Consider the following 20060-nt stretch of genomic DNA (forward strand, 5'->3'; position numbering starts at 1 on the left):
TAGGATGTCCCAGAGAAAATCTATAGGATGTTCCAAAGAATGTCCATAACAAGTTCTAGAGGATATATATAGGAAGTTGCAGAGGAAATCTATGAGAAGTTGCAGAAGATGTCTTTAAAGTAATGACCCGATTTTGTCATAAAACTTGTATCTTTCAATAATTTAATTTAACCGTAGTTCCAAATTATTCTCATTCATCTTCAAGATGGTAGTTTAAAGTATATTTTGATGCAATAAAACCTCTGCAAAAACGAATGAGTTTCGTAGAACATTTAACAAGATTTTCATAGAGGGGTTGTAATCGGGTTATTACACTATTAAATTCAATAAGAAGTCCATAGGAAGTTTCAGAAGAAGCCCATAGGAAGTTCCGGAGTAAGTTCATAAGATGTTCCAGAAGGAGTCAATAGGAAGTTCTTGAAAAAGTCCATAGGAAGTGTGTAGGAAGGTCCAGAGGAGTTCATATGAGATTCCAGAAAAAGTCAAAAAGAAGGCCATAGGAAGTTCCAGAGGATGTCCCTATTAAATTCCAGATGAGTCTATACGAAGTTCCAGAGCGATTCACAACAAGTCCAAGGGAAGCTACAGAGGGAGCCATAGGAAGTTCATATGAAGTTCCAGATGAGTCCATGGGAAGTTCTACAGGAAGCCCATGGGCAGTTCCAGAGATAGTCCATAGGAAGTTCCGGAGTAAGTCCATATGAAGTTCCATAGGTTACATTCAAAGTGTTTTTATGTTACTTTATACGCGAAGTTTGCGATTTTCAGAGTTGGTTGGAAATGCTAACATGAAGCTTTAGTGTGATAATTTATTAGCTAGAGAATGATCTTTATAAGAGGGTAAGTGGATAGTTCCGTTAGAGTACGGCAGTATGAAAATTGAATAGAAGTTGAAAATGAGCGAAGAGCCATTAATGCGACAGTATAAAATCAAATGCACACCTTTTGCCTAACCCTGCCTTGAAGACTTGAAGTATGTGTGGGACTTTAGGTAGTGATGAAACGTCGCTAGAACTATTCCACAACCGCAGTCAGTAATGAGCAAAACGGCAGACGCACATCTTTTGCCTGTAGACTTGAAGACATACTTCAAGTCTCCGCGTACATCGTACGGGTTAGACAAAAGGTGTGCGTTTGACTTTATACTGTCGCATTAATGGTCCCTCGCTCATTTTCAACTTCTATTCAATTTTCATACTAGCGTACTCTAAGGGAACTATCCACCTACCCTCTTCTAAAGATCATTCTCTAGCTAATAAATTATCACACTAAAGCTTCATGTTAGCATTTCCAACCAACTCTGAAATTCCAGAGGTTGTTCATAGAGCAGTTCCAGGCCAAAATTGAATTTTGGACTCTCTTTTCTCTGATTTGCATGACATTTTGCAAATCTGTTTGATATAGGAATTCGTTCACAGTTCGCCTAACATTCGAAAATTTTAAATCTTGTGGCGTACTCGACATTTTCCAATATCGAGCACGAAAACATCTCTTCTAATCGAAATGACGTCTGAGACTAAGTTGTAGGGAAAAAGAAAGTCTTTGTTGAAAAAATGTGCATAGAAAACGTATGAGACAAAGTTGTAGGGAAAATTAGATTCATCCTAGGGAAAATATAGACGTTGATTTTTTTTCTAACATTGAGAAAAAATATCAACAGATGTGACCAAAAATTAAATAACATAAAATGCCCTTATTCAGTAATTTTAATTTATAAAAAAAGGCTTATGAAAAATGCAAACTTTTGGAATATTCAAAACCATGAACACTTAAAAATTTACAAAAATCGTGGAACTGCATCTTTTGGTCATATTTCTTAACTTTTATTTTTGTAAATATCGTTTTCACTGCAAACATTATAAAATATAGCGTACGAACAAAAAGTTTAAATATTAAACCCAATGTTGGTGTTCTCTGATTTTTGTCAATTTTTAAATGTGCATGGTTTTCAATATTCCAAAGGTTTGCATTACATCTGTTAATTTAATTTTCCATACAACTTTGTCTCATACGTTTTCAGTGTGTGTTGTTTTTTCTGAAGGGCATACCAGTTTCCTACAACTTTGTCTCAGACATCATTTCGATTAGATGAGTCGTTTACGTGGTCTAATTTATTAAAAAATAACGAATACGCCATTTTGAAAAATTAGGCGTGAGTCAGAATGGCCGAATTCCGGCATAAATTTTGTTCATTGCCCCAATTATGTGTCGGTTTATGGAATTCGTAGAGTGATTCATCCGTTGGCGTGGAACTGCTCAGTAGTGTTGGTCAACTTAACAACCTCGTACTCCCCACAGCCCATTCGATTTGTGTTGAGGACCCCAACAACTGTTCTAAATTTGAATGAATTCGGGTACGATCTGGGTTAGTGGGAGAATTTTAAATTTTGTATGGTTGTATGTATGTGAAACGGTTCAAAGCTGTTCTGTTGCTTGCAAAAATTCAAAAATAGCTCAACTTTTACCAAACCTCCCAAGTAACAATTCTGGTTTTATCAGGGTTCTGTAGACCATGATTTAGACTTGTAGAAAGCTATAAAACCTCTATAAAGCTTGCATTGTTACTTCGGCTGGGACTTAGATTGAGAAAACTATTCAGAACAACTTCGTTCAAGACCACAAATCAATTCGACTTCTGTTCAAAAAGTTATTAATCTTAATTTATGACCATGTGCTCCGCACATACATACTGGGGTGCCTATAAGCTTGTAGGTATGCGCGGAAAACCAGGGCGACAATAATATAACGTTTTGCACAGAAGTCGAATCATGACTGCATGAAGTTGTTCTGTATAATGTTCTCAATCTAAGTCCCAAGTTTGGAGAAAATCGAGCAATTTTTTAAATTTTGTCAAGCGAATGAAAACTGTTGTTCTGTTTCCCATATCTCTTCCCATACACATTTTAAAGCTCTCCCGCAAATCCAGATCGTAACCGAGTTCATTCAAATTTGACACAGTTGTTGGGGATCCCAATACGAATCGAAAGAGCTGTGGGAAGCCGGGGGTTGTGTCAGTCATATAAGGTTGACCCACCATACTGTTCAAAAAATATTTAATCATATTTTACTTTACAGAATTAATTTGATATCATGAAAAATCAGTTTCAGATTATTGACATCAGTGTAGTAGTTTGGTTACTCCCAAACAAATCCTACATTTTCTAGAAATTTCATCCAAAGCATACCAATTATCCATTTCCTAGTTGCTTTCTGTGTCCAAGTTTTTATGACACAGTTTACGCATACCTTAACTGTGACCTCACAGTCAGCAGTAGAACCTTTTCCTCTTTCGTTATTTTTAAGACCTTCGTAATTTTACAAACATTGTCGCTTTGCTCATCGCACTTTACTTCTATATATTTCGTTTCAATAAATGCATTCCTAGTTGACACCTAGAGTATGACCGACGCGTTACTAAAAATCCGATTTCCGAGCCCACCTCAACAGCTATTGGTTTTTCGATCATTCGTCCTTTCGACCTTTTGTTTATTCGACCTATTGTCCCTTTTGACTTTTTCTCCCTATCAACCTTTTTTTTTTTTTTTTTTTAATCCATTTATTTGTCAAGGCTCAAATGCGTTAGCTTTGCGGAGCCGAATATTTTTACATAATTGTGTGTGAATATCATTTTCTTACAACTAATGTTAGTAGAACGGGGGCCGATTACTCGCGGTTTACTCGAGATTAGGGATTACATTTATTTATCATTTGGAGGGAGGACAAGGGAAAGCATTTTGAACTAATTTAAAACTTAAACGTAAAGGATGACTAAAACACAAAACACTAAACACATAAATCAACAGCTTTAAGAAAGTCGTAAATAAGCTTCATAAAGTCGATATCACGGCAAGCCAGGACGTCTCTAATTGGCTTAAAGGGTTGTTTTCCTCGGACCCTAAGGGAATCACACAGAACGGATCTCGCCTCATGATGCAAGGAGCAGGACCAAACAACATGCTCGATGTCGTGATAACCGTTTCCACAGGTGCACAAGTTGCTGTCGGCAAGCGTAATACGGAAGAGGTGGGCGTTTAACGAACAGTGATTGGACATGAGCCTGGACATTACACGAATAAAATCACGACTCATATCCAACCCTTTGAACCAGGGTTTGATCGACACCTGTGGGACAATAGAATGTAGCCATCTTCCCAGATCACCATCATTCCACTTTTGTTGCCAGTTGGCGAGGACTTGCTGACGAGAAATCGTGAAAAATTCGTGGTAGGCGATTTGTCGCTCGTAAATATCGCCTTCCATAGCGCCCACCTTGGCCAGCGAGTCCGCTTTCTCATTGCCCGGGATAGAGCAATGAGAAGGGACCCATACCAAGGTGATGACATGTGAGCTGTTTGATAAAGCACTCAATGACGATCGTATTTCCTGGAGGAAATACGCCGAGTGCTTCATCGGCCTCATTGAACGCATAGCCTCCAGGGAGCTTAGGCTATCCGTAAAAATGAAATATTGGTCAGGTGGAAGTGAGGCAATACGCTCTAACGTGTACGATATAGCTGCTAGTTCAGCAACGTATACCGAACACGGCTTTTGAAGCTTGTATGAGGCGCTATGAAGATCGTGGAATACTCCAAAACCAGTGGACGCATTTATCACCGACCCATCTGTGAAAAATCTCTTCTCGGTGGGGACGTGGCGGTATTTGTTCGCAAAAATAGTTGGGACAATCAGGGCACGGTGAGGCTCTGGAATTCCTTGAATCTCCTGCCTCATTGTGAGATCGAATCTCACGGAAGAACCACTGAAATGATGGGAGACAGCGCGATTGGGGTTGAACGAGGAGGGGCCGATGTCCAGAGTCATGTACTCGTAGTACAAGCTCATGAATCGTGTTTGAGGATTCCGCTCTAGCAGCTTCTCAAAGTTTTCGATCACCAGCGGGTTCATGACTTCACAGCGGATGAGGAACCGGAACGATAAATCCGCAAAACGATTTGTTAAGGGGAGAACGCCCGCAAGAACTTCAAGACTCATGGTATGCGTCGATTGCATACAACCTAGCGCGATTCGAATGCAACGATATTGAATCCTTTGGAGCTTCAATATGTGCGTCCCCGCCGCCGATTGAAAGCAAAAGCTACCGTACTCCAAAATCGAGAGAATGGTGGTCTTGTAGAGTCTTATCAGATCTTCCGGATGGGCTCCCCATGAAGTGCCCGTAATGGAACGAAGGAAATTGATTCGCTGTTGGCATCTCTGCCTCAGATACGCTATGTGTTTTCCCCAAGTGCACTTGGAATCGAACCAGACACCTAAATACTTAAACGACATGCTGTGAGTGATTGTTCTACCCATAAGTTGAAGCTGAAACTGTGCTGGATAAAGCTTCCTAGAAAAAACAACCATCTCTGTTTTCTCCGGAGAGAATTCGATACCCAGATTCATTGCCCAAGTAGACAAATTATCCAAGGTATCTTGCAATGGTCCTTGCAGGTCCGGTGCTGTTGGTCCAACCATGGAAACCACGCCGTCATCTGCAAGCTGCCTTAGCGTGCAATTTTCGGCCAGACATTCATCAATGTCTTTGACATAGAAGTTGTACAGGAGGGGACTTAAACATGAGCCTTGTGGAAGACCCATGTAGCTGATTCGTGCAATTTCCGTGTTGCCATGAGAGAAGCTCATTCGTTTCTCGGACAACAAATTAAACAGGAAATTGTTGATAATCGGAGAAAGCCCACTCGCATGGAGTTTGTCCGAAAGGATGTCGATGCAAACAGAATCAAACGCCCCTTTAATGTCCAAGAAAACTGAACCCATCTGCTGTTTTTCAGCATAGGCTAATTGGATTTCAGTTGAAAGCAACGCAAGGCAGTCGTTCGTCGCTTTGCCCCTACGGAATCCAAATTGCGTATCTGAGAGTAAGCCATTCACCTCGACCCACTTGTCCAGACGAAGAAGAATCATTTTTTCTAACAGCTTCCGAATACACGACAGCATCGCGATGGGACGGTACGAATTATGATCCGAAGCGGGTTTACCGGGCTTCTGGATGGCGATAACTCTCACTTGTCTCCAATCATCCGGAACAACGTTGAGCTCAAGGAATCGATTGAACAAGTTCAACAATCGCCTCTTTGTGACTTCTGGGAGGTTCTTGAGCAGGTTGAACTTGATTCGATCAATTCCCGGAGCTGAGTTATTGCATGAAAGAAGAGCAATTGAGAATTCTACCATCGAAAACGGGGAGTCCATGTCATCGTTTTCCAGCGGCGGATCGCGAGTGTTGCATCGGACCGGAACCGAATCGGGACAAACCTTACGCGCGAAGTCGAAAATCCACTTGTTAGAGTACTCCTTGCCCTCGTTGACCGACGATGCCGCGTTACGCATTCTCCTGCCGACATTCCAGAGCGTTTGCATGGAAGTCTCTCGCGATAGCCTTTCGACGAACCGACGCCAGTAACCGCGTTTTTTGGCCCTGACCAAGCTCTTAAACTTTTCCTCTAGCTCCGTATACCGCTCAAAGTATTCGCGGGAACCGAATTTACGAAACTGTTTAAACGCGGTAGACTTCTCTTTATTCACGTCGGTGCATTCCTGGTCCCACCACACAGTGGGAGGACGTTTGCGAATGGTAGTGCCAGGAACAGGCTTCGTTTGTGCTTGAAGCGCGCAATCCACTATGAGCCGCGATAGGAAGGAGTACTCATCCAACGGAGAGAGAACGTCGACCGATTCTGAACCGTCACGGACCGCGTTCGCGTATTCTTCCCAATTGATGTTTCTCGTGAGATCGTACGCGATGTTGATTGGACACTGTGAAGATGAACCGTTGGAAATCGAAATTTTGATGGGCAAATGATCACTACCATAGGGGTCTTGGATTACCTCCCACATGCAATCCAATGATAGTGAGTTCGAACAGAGTGACAAGTCTAGTCTGCTCTCTCTTGCTGGAGGTTTGGCTATTCGAGTTACTTCACCGGTGTTTAGAATGGTCATATTGAAATCGTCGCATAGGTCATAGATGATGGTTGAGCGGTTGTCATCGTACAGCTCTCCCCAGCCTGTACCGTGGGAATTAAAATCCCCTAAGATCAACCGCGGCTCAGGTAGCACTGAGCAGATGTCAGATAGCGCTCGCCGAGAAACAGCCGTTCTCGGAGGGATGTATAACGAGGTAATACTGAAGGTTTTACCTCTAATATTCACCTGACATGCGACAATTTCAATACCTGACACTGGAGGAAGGTCGATTCTGTAGAATGAGTGTTGTTTGTTGACCCCTAGGAGCACCCCACCGTACGAATCTGCACGATCGAGACGGATAATGTTGTAGTCGTGAAGAGAAAGGTTAACATCTGGAGAGAGCCATGTTTCGCAGAGAGCAAACGCATCACAGTGTATGTTATGCAGTAAAAATTTGAATATGTCTAGTTTTGGTAAAATGCTTCTACAATTCCATTGAAGGAGAGATACCGTATCATTTTTTGGAAAATTATCCATCGAAGGATACGAATGAAGCAAGGAGGGGCCACTTGGAAGCAAATTGCTTCAGAAAAGGTTTCACGATTGGAAGCATCATGTTAATGATGCTCCGAAGAGGGTCAGTGATGTTGAACAGATCGAGAATGCTGTCCACAATTCCAGAAAGCGTGAACATGGCGTTCTGCTGTTCTGGTTGCAAAACTGGGACATCTGGGGTTTTAGATGGTCCCGGAAGCCCCGGAAATTCTTTGTCATAATCGACAGGCTTAAAACCCGGTGGATTGGGTTTCGGTTTATTTCCGTGACCTCTTGATTTATCCAAGTGGGCTTGGGAGTCAGTTTTTTTAGTTTTCTGCGAGTCATTCTTGGATCGCTTCCTTGAAGGACCTTTGAAAACAAAAGGACTTCCGTCATTGCCCTCTGAGTCAGTGTCGTCCTCGTCAACTGGGAGAAGATTGAACGGATTATTGTTTTCTTTTTCCGGAGTGATTTTGGGAGGAGGATTGAAAGTCTTCAAGATCTCCGCAAAGGAACGCTGAGAGCGCGCCTTCAGAGACCGTTCAAGTTTTTTTCCTTGCTGTTTATACTTCGGGCAATCTGCGAGAGGATGCGGAGGTGCCAAACAATAAACACATTTAGGAGGAGCACCACAAGCACCCTCCGCATGCTTCTCGCCGCACTGATCGCATCGTGGCTTATTGCCGCAGAAGGCGGCGGTGTGGCCTAATTGTTTGCACTTGGTGCAGTTCATCACCCTTGGTATAAACAACCGCACAGGAAGTCGAACCCTCCCAATTCGGACGTAATCTGGCAGAGTCGATCCGGAGAAAGTCACTCGAAACGAGTCAGTCAGCGAATAGATTTTTTTTGTCCCGTCGAGGGATGCTGACTGCATTTGGGTGCAGTCAAGAATCTTGACTTCTGGAAGAACGGGGTTCTTGAAGACACCAACCCCCCTCTTCAAGAAGTCATCGCAGGTCAAACTCGCTTCGGTGACCACTCCTTCGATTTCCACGTCACGACTGGGAATGTAAACGCGGTACTCTAACGTAAAAAGCTCGCAGGCAACAATCTCATTCGCCTGCTTGCGGTTACCAACAGTGACGCGCAGTTTGTCTGGCCTCACCTTCAAAATGTCGGTCACTGACGAGAAACGCTTGAATAGATCTTTTTCGATCTGGTTAACGTTAAGCGGTTTTTGTTTGGGTCGGAAAAAAACAACCCATGGGCCTGTCGAGGCGTCTGGGTATGACTTATGGCGGGGGGCAGTTTTTGTTTTCTTGGCGGGGTTAGGCGGAGTAGGGGGAGACGGTTTTGGCGGTGTGGGGGGAGAGGGATTAGGTGGGGTAGGGGGAAACGGGTTTGGTGGTGCGGGGGGTGACGGTGCTGGTGGTGTTGGTGGCGATGGATTAGGCGGGGTAGGAGGAGATGGGGTAGGCGGTACGGGCTCCGGGGCTCGTTTTCGCCTGGGCCGCTTCGGGATGGTTCCGGTGTACTTCTTCACCGTGGCTGACGTTTCCACGTCGGACAGTTCGTCTTCAGTGGGAAGGGCAGGAAGGGTATTCCCCCCGCCATCACTATTACCATCCATTGCGGGGCAACTGCCACCGCAATAGATACAAAACAACTACACACAGGGAACACACAGGGACAAGAGAAAAAAGAAGAAGAAGAAGAAAATATTTGCGTGGGATGGGAGAAAGGGGAAACTAAAACAAAGGGGCAATAAATAAAACTTATTCGCTACTTAACTACACCGGCACAAAGCGTGTGTGTGGAAACGCTGTTATCACGTGGTGCGTTGGTGTTGGTCCACGCTGCTATCCGGTGGTGATGGTTGGTGTTGGTGGGTCAGCAAGCTGGTGATACGACACGCTTCACTATCACTTGCACACCCTCGCGACGGCGTGAAAAAATGATGGACTTGACGACGCCGTTAACTCCGGTGATGGATTACCGGGATGAATTAAAGCTGGATGGTAACTCCAAGGGGCTCGGCCGATAGAATTCCACTTACTCTGTTGGACACTGGTCACTTGGGGCACCCAATGGGGGGTGAAAAAAACCGCTCGGGCGGAAAAACACCGAAAAAAACTAGATGCCGCGCAACTGAAACCGGGACGTTGTTAACCGACTGAATGCTCAACTAGGAATGATCAACCTTTTGTCCATTCCTGTTAATTTAGGTTTATTCATTAATCATAATAAATAATCAAAGAAACACTTTATTCATGAATCACAATCGTTAATAATTGTGAATTATGGTTTATTGATTAATCATATTCACTTAATTAATCAAAGAATATCAAATTTTAATCATATGAAAATTAATCAATAATTGAGAACCGTTAATCCTTAACGCTCCAGACTTATTCCAGAACCATCCACCAGACCTATAATGGCAGATAATTGGTTCGTAATTTGCGTGTGTGTCTTTCACAGTTAGTAAACTTCAGATTCAATTTTACACACCAATAACACAAAGGAAAATCATTTCATTCGTTCCAGCCATGAGATTCAGACAAACAATGCAATCGGCTTCAAGCCATTATCCCAGCTTAACGTGCTGCACGTAATATTAAATCCCAAAATTTCCTTTCCGGGAAGTGCAAAGCTTTTCACAATGTGGGGCAGTAGCTGAGCTGAGCACGATGGATAGGGAGAGAAAGAGAGAGAGAGTGAGCGACCAACCGAACCGCATCAAACCATGTGGAAAAATGTATGAATATAGCGTTTACGTGTCTGTTCGTTTGGTCGGACGGATGGAGATGAAGCCTACAACCTACCGGCAGAATGTGATATTCTTCGAGCACGAATTACGTGGGGGTTTGATGAGTTAAAAATAGATTCAGGAATTTCATTCATTAATGGATGGGGTTGTTCATTTTGATATAAAGAATTCAATGGATACTAAGTTTGGTCATTAATTATTATCTCCCCTAAATTTTAGGATCCGTAATTGGTATTGGTAATTCCTCCTACACACTTAAAACTTGCAGCCGAAAGTTTTGGGATCAGAATCTGATTTGAAATGTATTATGCTGTGAGGGGTAAAATGATAAATTTGAGCCTCCCTTGTGGGTATGTTTCCTGGGATGACGTTGACTTATTAAACTCAGTATGACGACATATGACGAATCGATCTGAAGCGACCTTCTCCGATTTGCATGAAACTATGCATAATTGTATGTTATGGTCAATAATTCACATATGAACATAAATTCGGCAATCTAGCCAAACAATTCAAAGTGGAGTATTCGATATTTTTCAACTAATCATAACTCGAAAACGTCACTTCCAATTGAAATGATGTCTAAGACTAAACTGTGGGAAAAAAAATAATTACTTTTCAAGATAAATTGTACACGGTTAAAAATTTCACGTTATTTCCAAAAAAAAAAAAAAAAAAAAAAATTTAATTCTTAGATATAAAAAATACCTGTTTCAATATTTTTAGCACAATTTTCATTGGAAACCTTATGAAAAATTCAAGCATCTGTGGACATTTTTAAATTAACAAAAATCATGAACCACAACTTTTTGTGAAATTTTGTACAACAGTTTTATGAACTTTTTTAATCGTTTTCTGTGCAAAAATTTCACAAACAAAAAACAAATTGTATAAACAAAAAGTTTAAGGACTTTTTTCAACTTGTGACTTTTTTGTAAATGGAGCAAACCGATTTTCCCACTTTAATTCCATTTGAAAGATCGTATTTTTCTTCATTTTTGGTGAAAAACCTGCGAGAACGTTTTTTGTTTAAAGCATTAAATTTAATTAAAAAAAAGTCATGTTTTCAGCAAAAAGGGGAAACGGATGTAATGTCGGCCTAAATGCCCCTAATTTGGGCCCATGCATAAATTCATCAATCGACTTAATTTTCAATAGCGATCAAAAATATCCTTAAGTACCGTCCCAATGACATATTCCTCTAGATAAAATTGATAAGAGCAGAGTTTTGGCGATGGGCCCAATCTTAGATCCATAGGCCAACATTAGAACTATTTCCCCTACTAAAGGGTGATACGGTTAAAATTTGGTCAAGGGAAAACGCGTGTAAATCGGTGAAATCGTTTATTTAAAAAATCAAATTAAATTTCTTTTTCAAGTTCAATTAGTATAAAATTCAGGAAAAATATTCAGTTAGGCTTCCGCTTTTCCAAATCCGAATTGCCGGGCCTTACGCTTGACCCCTGCCATCAGATTTTGTACAGCCACCTTGTCCACCTTCTTCGCCGCAGAAAGCCAGTTTGCCTTGAACTGCTGCTCGCCCTTAGCAGTTTTTTTGGTCTTCTTTAGGTTCCGCTTGACAATAGCCCAGTATTTCTCAATTGGGTGGAGCTCTGGCGTGTTGGGAGGGTTCTTGTCCTTGGGAACCACCTGCACGTTGTTGGCGGTGTACCACTCCATGGCCTTTTTACCGTAATGGCAAGATGCCAAATCCGGCCAAAACAGTACGGAACAACCGTGTTTCTTCAGGAAAGGCAGCAGACGTTTATTCAAACACTCTTTCACGTAAATTTCTTGGTTGACAGTTCCGGAAGCTATGAAAATGCTGCTTTTCAAGCCACAGGTACAGATGGCTTGCCAAACCAGATATTTCTTTGCGAACTTTGACAGTTTCATGTGCTTGAAAACATCTGCTACCTTTCCCCTTCCTTTTGCCGTATAAAACTCCTGTCCCGGAAGCTGCTTGTAGTCGGCTTTGACGTAGGTTTCGTCGTCCATTACCACGCAGTCAAACTTCGTCAGCATCGTCGTGTACAGCCTCCGGGATCGCGCTTTGGCCGTCGTATTTTGTTTATCATCGCGATTTGGAGTCACTACCTTCTTGTAAGTCGATAGTCCGGCTCGTTTTTTGGCTCGATGCACGGTTGTAGACGATACACCCAGCTTATTTGCGGCATCTCGGAGTTAGAGGTTAGGGTTTCGCTTGAAACTACCGGCAACTCTCTTTGTCGTCTCAGCGGCTTCCGGTTTTCGATTTCCCCCCGATCCAGACTTCCTGGCTGTCGACAAACGTTCCCCAAACACTTTAATTACATTTGTAACGGTTGATTTGGCAGCTTTTAGCGATTTTGCCAACTTTGCGTGCGAGTAGCTCGGATTTTCGCGATACGCGAGCAAAATTTTGATACGCTACTCTTCTTGCTTGGACGGCATTTTGACAACTGAAGAGTGAATTCCAAAATCAAAATAGGAGCAACATTCTACACACACACACCTTCAAAATGAAGGGTGTTCAGGTTTTTTAAATGCAAAATTGAAAGAAATACGTCAAGTTGATATTGACCAAATTTTGACCGTATCACCCTTTAGCCATAAGTTTTCAAATAGAGAGGTAACAACTTAGTTGCTTTAAGGTGATACTCTAAGGAAGCCTTAGCGTGAAACTTCAAAGGCACAAATGTCAGCTTGCACAAAACATACAAATTTGAAATTGCTACTCTCCGTTTGTAGTAGCGCAGCAAACAAGGAGCAGCAATTTCAAATTTGTATGTTTTGTGGAAGCTGACATTTGTGCCTTTAAAGTTTCACGCTAAGGCTTCCTTAGAGTATCACCTTAATGCGTCAAATATATGCGTCACAAAAAGTTCTAAAAGTGTCTAGAACAAAAATTTTCCGAGAAATGAACGTCTTAAAAGATATTTCAAGAAAGCCGATTTTCTAGGGGCCACTCTAACCTGCTTGTTTAAAAAAATCATAACTCATGAACCATAAGAGATAGAAATAAGGTGTCTTGAGCAAAGTTGCTTGGAATTGATTGTTCTACATCCTTTTATAAAAGAATTTTTATTTTAAATTCACTAGTTTTATGGACCACCCTAATTTAACTAACATAAAAACATTGGCCGAAAATATGAAAAACTTTCCCGAAGACACCCAAAACTGACGGTTTGGGCGCAAACTCTTCCTAAATACGGCTTTGGGACCATTTTCTATCTTTTCCCAAACAACTTATCTAACAAACAATTCAAAATTTGTTGTTCTACGGCTTAGGTCAATTTTTAAATGTTCATGGTTTGGAATATGCCAAAAGTTTTCATTTTTAAATATTTTTTTTTAAAGAAAACATGAACAAATTTGGCTCAGACGTTATGTCAATCACAAATGGCGTTCCGTGCTACATTTTTTTTTTAAATTTCAGGACGCCATTTTGAAAATTTTACACGATCCAAAATGGCTGAATTTTAGCAAAACTGTGATTGCTCGTAATAAACAATTAAGCAATGTTTCATACAAATCGGAGGTTCTATTCAAAAATTCATTTCATTTCGCTATTTTGCCTTTGACTGCTCAAGTGCAGCTCATTTTGTAAAAGTTCAGTGCACTTAGTAGAAGTTCTGATTTTTTTTTAGAAGTTCAGCAAAGTTTTTAGAAATTCAGCGAACTTTTGTAAAAGTTCAGTGAACTTTGAAGGAAAACTACGAACTTTGTAAACGTTCAGCGAACTTTGTGGAAGTTCAGCAAACTTTATTGAAGTTCAGTGAATTTAGAAGAAAATCAGCGAACTGTAGTAAAAGTTCAGTGAACTTTGCAGAATAATTGCAAACTTTGTTGACGTTCAGCGGTCTTTGCTAAATTGCAGAACCTTGCTGAAGGTTAGCGAATTTTGTAGAAGCTCAGCAAACTTTGTAGAAGCTCAGCAAACTTTGTAGAAGTTCTGCGAGCTTTGCAAAAGTTCAGCGAACTTTTGTAAAAGTTCAAAAATTTGTAGAAAAATTGCAAACTATGTTAAAGTTTGGCGAACTTTGTAGAGTTCCGCGAACTTTGTCGAAATTCTGCGAGCTTTGTAGAAGTTCAGCGAACTTTTGTAAAAGTTCAATGAACTTTGTAGAAAAATTGCGACCTTTGTTGACGTTCAACGAACTTTGTAGAAGTTCAGTGAACTTTGTAGAAGTTATGCGAATTTTGTAGACGTTCAGCGAACTGTTGTAAAAGTACAGTGAACTTTGCAGAACAATTGCGAACTTTGTTGACGTTCAGCAAACTTTGAAAAAGTTCAGTTAACTTTGTTAAAGTTTAGCGAACCTTGTTAATGTTTAGCGAACTTTGCTGAAGGTTAACGAACTTTGTAGAAGTTCAGTGAACTTTTTAGGAGTTTAGCAAACTTTGTGAACTTTTGTAAAAGTTCAGTGATATTTGTGGAAAAATGGCTACCTTTGTTGACGTTCAGCGAACTTTGTAGAAGCTCTGCGAACTTTGCAGAAGTTCAATGATCTTTGTAGAAGTTTAGCGAACTTTGTAGAAATGGAGCAAACTTTGCAGAAGTTCAGCTAACTTTGTAGAAGTTCAGCGCATTTTGTAGACTTTCAGCGAAGTTTTGTAAAAGTTCAGTGAACTTTGAAGGAAAACTACGAACTTTGCTAACATTCAGCGAACTTTGTGGAAGCTCAGCGAATTTTATAGAAGTTCAGCGAATTTTGTAGAAGTTCAGCGAATTTTGTAGAAGCTCAGCGAACTGTAGTAAAAGTTCAGGGAACTTTATAGAACAATTGCAAACTTTGTTGACGATCAACGATCTTTGTTAAACTGCAGATAACTATGTAAAAGTTCAACAAACTTTGTTTAATTATATCGAAGTTTGTAGAAGTTCAGCGAACTTTGTAAAAGTTCATCGAACTTTGATGAAGGTAAGCGAACTTTGCTGAAGCTCAGAAATTTTTGTAGAAGTTCAGCGAGCTTTGCAAAAGTTCAGCGAACTTATGCAAAAATTGCAAACTTTGTTAAAGTACAATGAACTTTGTTGAAGTTTAGCGAACTTTGTAGAAGTTCCGTGAGCTTTGTAGAAGTTCAGCGAACTTTTGTAGACGTTCAGGGAACTGTTGTAAAAGTACAGTAAATTTTGTAGAACAATTGCGAACTTTTTTGACGTTCAGCAAACTTTGTTCAACTTCAGAGAACTTTGAACAAGTTCAGCGAAGTTTGTTAAAGTTTAGCGAACTTTGTTTATGTTTAGCGAACTTTGCTGAAGTTTAACGAACTTTGTAGACGTTCAGCGAACTGTTGTAAAAGTACAGTGAACTTTGTAGAACTTTGTAGAAGTTCAGCCAAATTTGTAGAAGTTCTGCAAACTTTGTAGAAGTTCAGTGAACTATGTAGAAATACAGAAAACTTTGTAGAAGTTCAGTGACCTCTGTAGAAATTCAGTGACCTTAATAGAAGTTCAGGGCATTTTGTAGAACTTCAGCGAATTTTTGTGAAAATTCAGTGAACTTTAGGGAAAAATTGCAAACTTTGTTGACGTTCAACGAACTTTGTAGAAGTTCTGCGAACTTTGAAGAAGTTTTGCGAACTTTGTATAAGTTCTGCGAACTTTATAGAAGTTCAGCGAACTTTGTAGAAGTTCAGTGAACTTTGTAGACGTTCTACGAAGTTTGTAGAAGTTCTGCCCATTTTGTAGAACTTCAGCGAACTGTAGTAAAAGTTTATTGAACTTTGTACAACAATTACAAACTTTGTTGACGTTCATCGAACTTTGTAGAAGTTCTGCGAACTTTGTAGAAGTTCTGCGAACTTTGTAGAAGTTCTGCGAACTTTGTAGAAGTTCTGCGAACTTTGTAGAAGTACTGCAAACTTTGTAGAAGTTATGCAAACTTTGTAGAAGTTATGCAAACTTTGTAGAAGTTCTGCGAACTTTGTAGAAATTCTGCGAACTTTGTAGAAGTTCTGCGAACTTTGTAGAAGTTCTGCGAACTTTGTAGAAGTTCTACGAACTTTGCAGAAGTTCTGCGAACTTTGCAGAAGTTCTGCGAACTTTGTAGAAGTTCTGCGAACTTTGTAGAAGTTCTGCGAACTTTGTAGAAGTTCTGCGAACTTTGTAGAAGTTCTGCGAACTTTGTAGAAGTTTTACGAACTTTGTAGAAGTTCTGCGAACTTTGTAGAAGTTCTGCGAACTTTGTAGAAGTTCTGCGATTTTTGTAGAAGTTCTGTGAACTTTGTAGAAGTTCTGCAAACTTTGTAGAAGTTCTGCGAACTTTGTAGAAGTTCTGCGAACTTTGTAGAAGTTCTGCGAACTTTGTAGAAGTTCTGCGAACTTTGTAGAAGTTCTGCGATTTTTGTAGAAGTTCTGTGAACTTTGTAGAAGTTCTGCAAACTTTGTAGAAGTTCTGCGAACTTTGTAGAAGTTCTGCGAACTTTGTAGAAGTTCAGCGAACTTTGTCGAAGTTCAGCGAACTCTGTAGACGTTCTGCGAACTTTGTAGAAGTTCTGCCCATTTTGTAGAACTTCAGCGAACTGTAGTAAAAGTTCATTGAACTTTGTACAACAATTACAAACTTCGTTGACGTTCAGCGAACTTTATAGAAGTTCAGTGATCTTTGTAGAAGTTAAAGTTCAATGGACTTTGTAGAAGTTCAACCAATTTTGTTATACTTAAGCGAACTCTGTTAAAGTTCAGCGAACTTTGTAGAAGTTCTGCGAACTTTGTTAAAGTTCTGCGAACTTTGTTAAAGTTCAGCGAGCTTTGCTAAAGTTCAGCGAACTTTGCTAAAGTTCAGTGAACTTTGCTAAAGTTCAGGGAACATTGTTAAAGTTCAGCACATTTTGTAGAAATTCAACAAACTTTTGTAAAATTTTAGTGTACTTTGTTGACGTTCAGCACATTTTGTAGAAGTTCAGCGAATTTTGTAGAAGTTCAGCGAACTTTGTTGAAAAAGTACGAACTTTAGATAAAGTTAGTAAGTATTGTAGAAAATCGGAAGCAGCTGATGTTCAGGAAGTATTTATTTTTTGGAACATCATAGAACTTCAGAAATCTATGAAACGAGCTTCATAGTAGTTTTTATTATTATGTAGCCCTTCGAAGAACTTCAAAAATCTTCATAGTGAAGTGTTGTGTGGGGAATTTTGTAAAAGTTCATTAAATTTCCTAGAAGTTCGTCAAACTTTGAAATTGTTCCTTTTTTTTAGATCTAATTTCAAAAAAGCTTACTGAACTTGCTGGATGTTTTTGGGAACTCAATTTAATGTCAGAGATCTACCCAGATGTTCAGGAATATTTGTAGAAAAGGTTGAGGGTCTTTCGTAAGTTCTGAGAAGTTCATAGTTGCTCTGAAATTGTTTTAGAATTAAGATAGCTAGGGGAAAAAATGAAAGTTGAATGATGTTCAGGGAACTTCGAAAAACTTGAGGAAATTTTCTCGAAACTACGGAAATTTTGAAGAACATTTCAATAAGCTATAAAAAAGTTGAAGAAGATCAGAAAACTTGAAAAAGATTCAGTTCACTTCCTAGAAATTTGGGAAACTTTGTATGAGATGTAAGTTCAGGGAACTTCCCACAAGTTCAGGGGACTTAATAGAAGTTAAAGGGAACTTCCAATAAGCTCAAGATGGTTTGGAAAGACATTCAGGGAGCTTAGATGGAGTTCAAAAAACTTTGTGGAAATTCAGGGAACCTCGATAACAAAACAATGCTGTCCTCTAGTTACTATTCAACACTTCAAGTTGACCAAGTATTTTTCTGTGGATTTTCAATTGTTCTCAAAAAATCAAATGTCCTATCACAGATCACGCTACAAGATGGCAGGCTGAACATAATTCAAAAGATCTCCAGCTGACCAAAGACTTCAGTAAAGTCTTGCTTCAGATTTCAGATTGATCTGAAGATTTGGAAATGGGAAATACATTTAAATGTATGCCCATTCAAACTGAAAACCGATGTGAAGTTTTGGCTGACAGAATTTCTTCTCTTACTTCGCACGGGCAATAATCTCCCAAGATTGATGGTTGCTCAGATATTATCTTGTGAATTATCCAAAAAATCTCCAGCTGAAGAAAAAAATCATTTAAGTTCTCCAGTTAATTGATCAAGACTTCAGGTTGATCAAGATGCAGTTCTGAAGATCTTCTACTGTTCAACAAAATCTATGACCAAATTTCAAAAGACAAAAATTCAAGGGACAAAAGCTTGTTGTCCTTAGAGGGTCAAAAAGTCGAATGGACAAAAGGTCGAAATGAACAAAACATCGAATGGACAAAATCTAAAAAAGGACAAAAAGTCGAACGACAAAAGGTGAAATGGACAAAGGGTCGAAGGGACAAAAAGTCGAATGGACAAAATGCTATATTAAATTTAGTGGGACAAATGGTCAAAGTAAACTTGAAGGGACAAAAGATCGAAGGAACAAAAAGGTCGAATTGAACTTAGCGGGACAAGAGCTTGAAATGAACAAAAAGTAGAATAAACAGAAGGTTGAAATAGACAAAAGGTCGAATGGGCAAATGGTTGAAGTGGACAAAAGGCAGAAATGGATAATAGGTTGAGTTAGAGAGGGTCTAGTATAAGAGAGGAGCGGACTGGCTGGTTTTGAGCCATACGAACTGTCAAAACCAGAGCCAATCGAGCAGCCTATCTTGATGGTATTGCCAGTGATGCTAGGCAGTTTATATTAAATCCACTGCTCTCTTATCCTAGATCTCTGAATACTAAAGGTCGACAAGGACAAAAAGTTCAACTGGATAAAAGTTCAAAAAACCAACATTAAACAAATATATTGTTAAATATATAAATATTGTTTATTAAATTTTCGTTGAGAGTAAAGAACTTTAAAGAAATGTTCTCAAATAACTACTCATGATTAATGAAGGAATATATCCTAGAGAAAGGCAGTTATGCGTCTCTTAAATTACAGTAAATACATTTTATGTTTATTTTCCAAAGACCTGCTAATGATTTAACGAAGGAATCATATTTGAGAGTAGGCCACTTGACCAGTTTATCCATTTCGAACTTGTATCCTTATCGACCACCTTGTATCATTGTTGAACTTTTTTACATTCGACCTTTTGTCTATTCGGCCTTTTGTTGATTCGACATTTTGTTCATTTCGACCTTTTGTCTCTTCGACCTTTTATCCATTCGACTTTTTTACCCTCTAAGTTCAATTCGACCTTTTGTCCTACAATTGTTCAAAAATTGAAATGGCATCTCCAGATATTCTCTCTTAGATGACTAGTTGGTCTAGAAGTATTTAAAAGATCTCCAGCTGTTCGACGATTTCAATTAAGTGTTTTTTTCAAGACTTCAGGTTGATCAAGTGGTATTGTGATAAAAGGCTTTTGATTACATTTTTCATAATTAACATTTGAAAAAAATGAGCCTTAAATAGGTAGTACAAATCTTTATTTTTTAAACACAAATTTTCACTTGTCTGATTATACAGTGTTATTATATCGAACAGCACTGTTAGCCTTTGGAAGCCTAATGGAAATGTCTTCAAAATGTCTGCGGGAGAAAAATGTCTTCAAATCTGACATCGCTGGGTAGAAGGTCGTCCCAAATCTGCTCAAAAATATCATTAATTGGTTTGCTTACATGCTAATTCCTTTGTAAATTTTCGATCGAAAATTGATTAGCTTGATTCGCTTTCAACCACAAACTGGAACGGTGGATTTGCTATATTATAGCATTGCAATCAAAATTCAAAAGATTCTACGTATCCTCCATCGGATATGTTCACGGAATTCTACAAATCAAAGCAAATCAGAATATGCACTGTTGCCGTTGCTTTCATACAGATTTACAAATTTGTTTTTATTTTACTATCAAATTTCGATACGTGGGATGAAACTGTTTGAAACGCCTCGCAAGGCACATGTTTGAACTG

At 39.6% G+C, this 20060-nt stretch overlaps 1 protein-coding gene across 7 annotated transcripts in view; it reads right to left on the reverse strand.

Annotated features, from left to right (window-relative positions):
* The window catches only part of Cbp53E (Calbindin 53E), a 302857-nt gene that overhangs the window by 82374 nt on the left and 200423 nt on the right, over positions 1–20060 (reverse strand). The window lies entirely within an intron of this gene.

This window comes from Ochlerotatus camptorhynchus, unplaced genomic scaffold (assembly GCF_037179485.1).
Source record: "Ochlerotatus camptorhynchus isolate MF236.1 unplaced genomic scaffold, CSIRO-AGI_Acam_v1.1 ptg000022l, whole genome shotgun sequence".
Lineage (NCBI taxonomy): Eukaryota > Metazoa > Arthropoda > Insecta > Diptera > Culicidae > Ochlerotatus > Ochlerotatus camptorhynchus.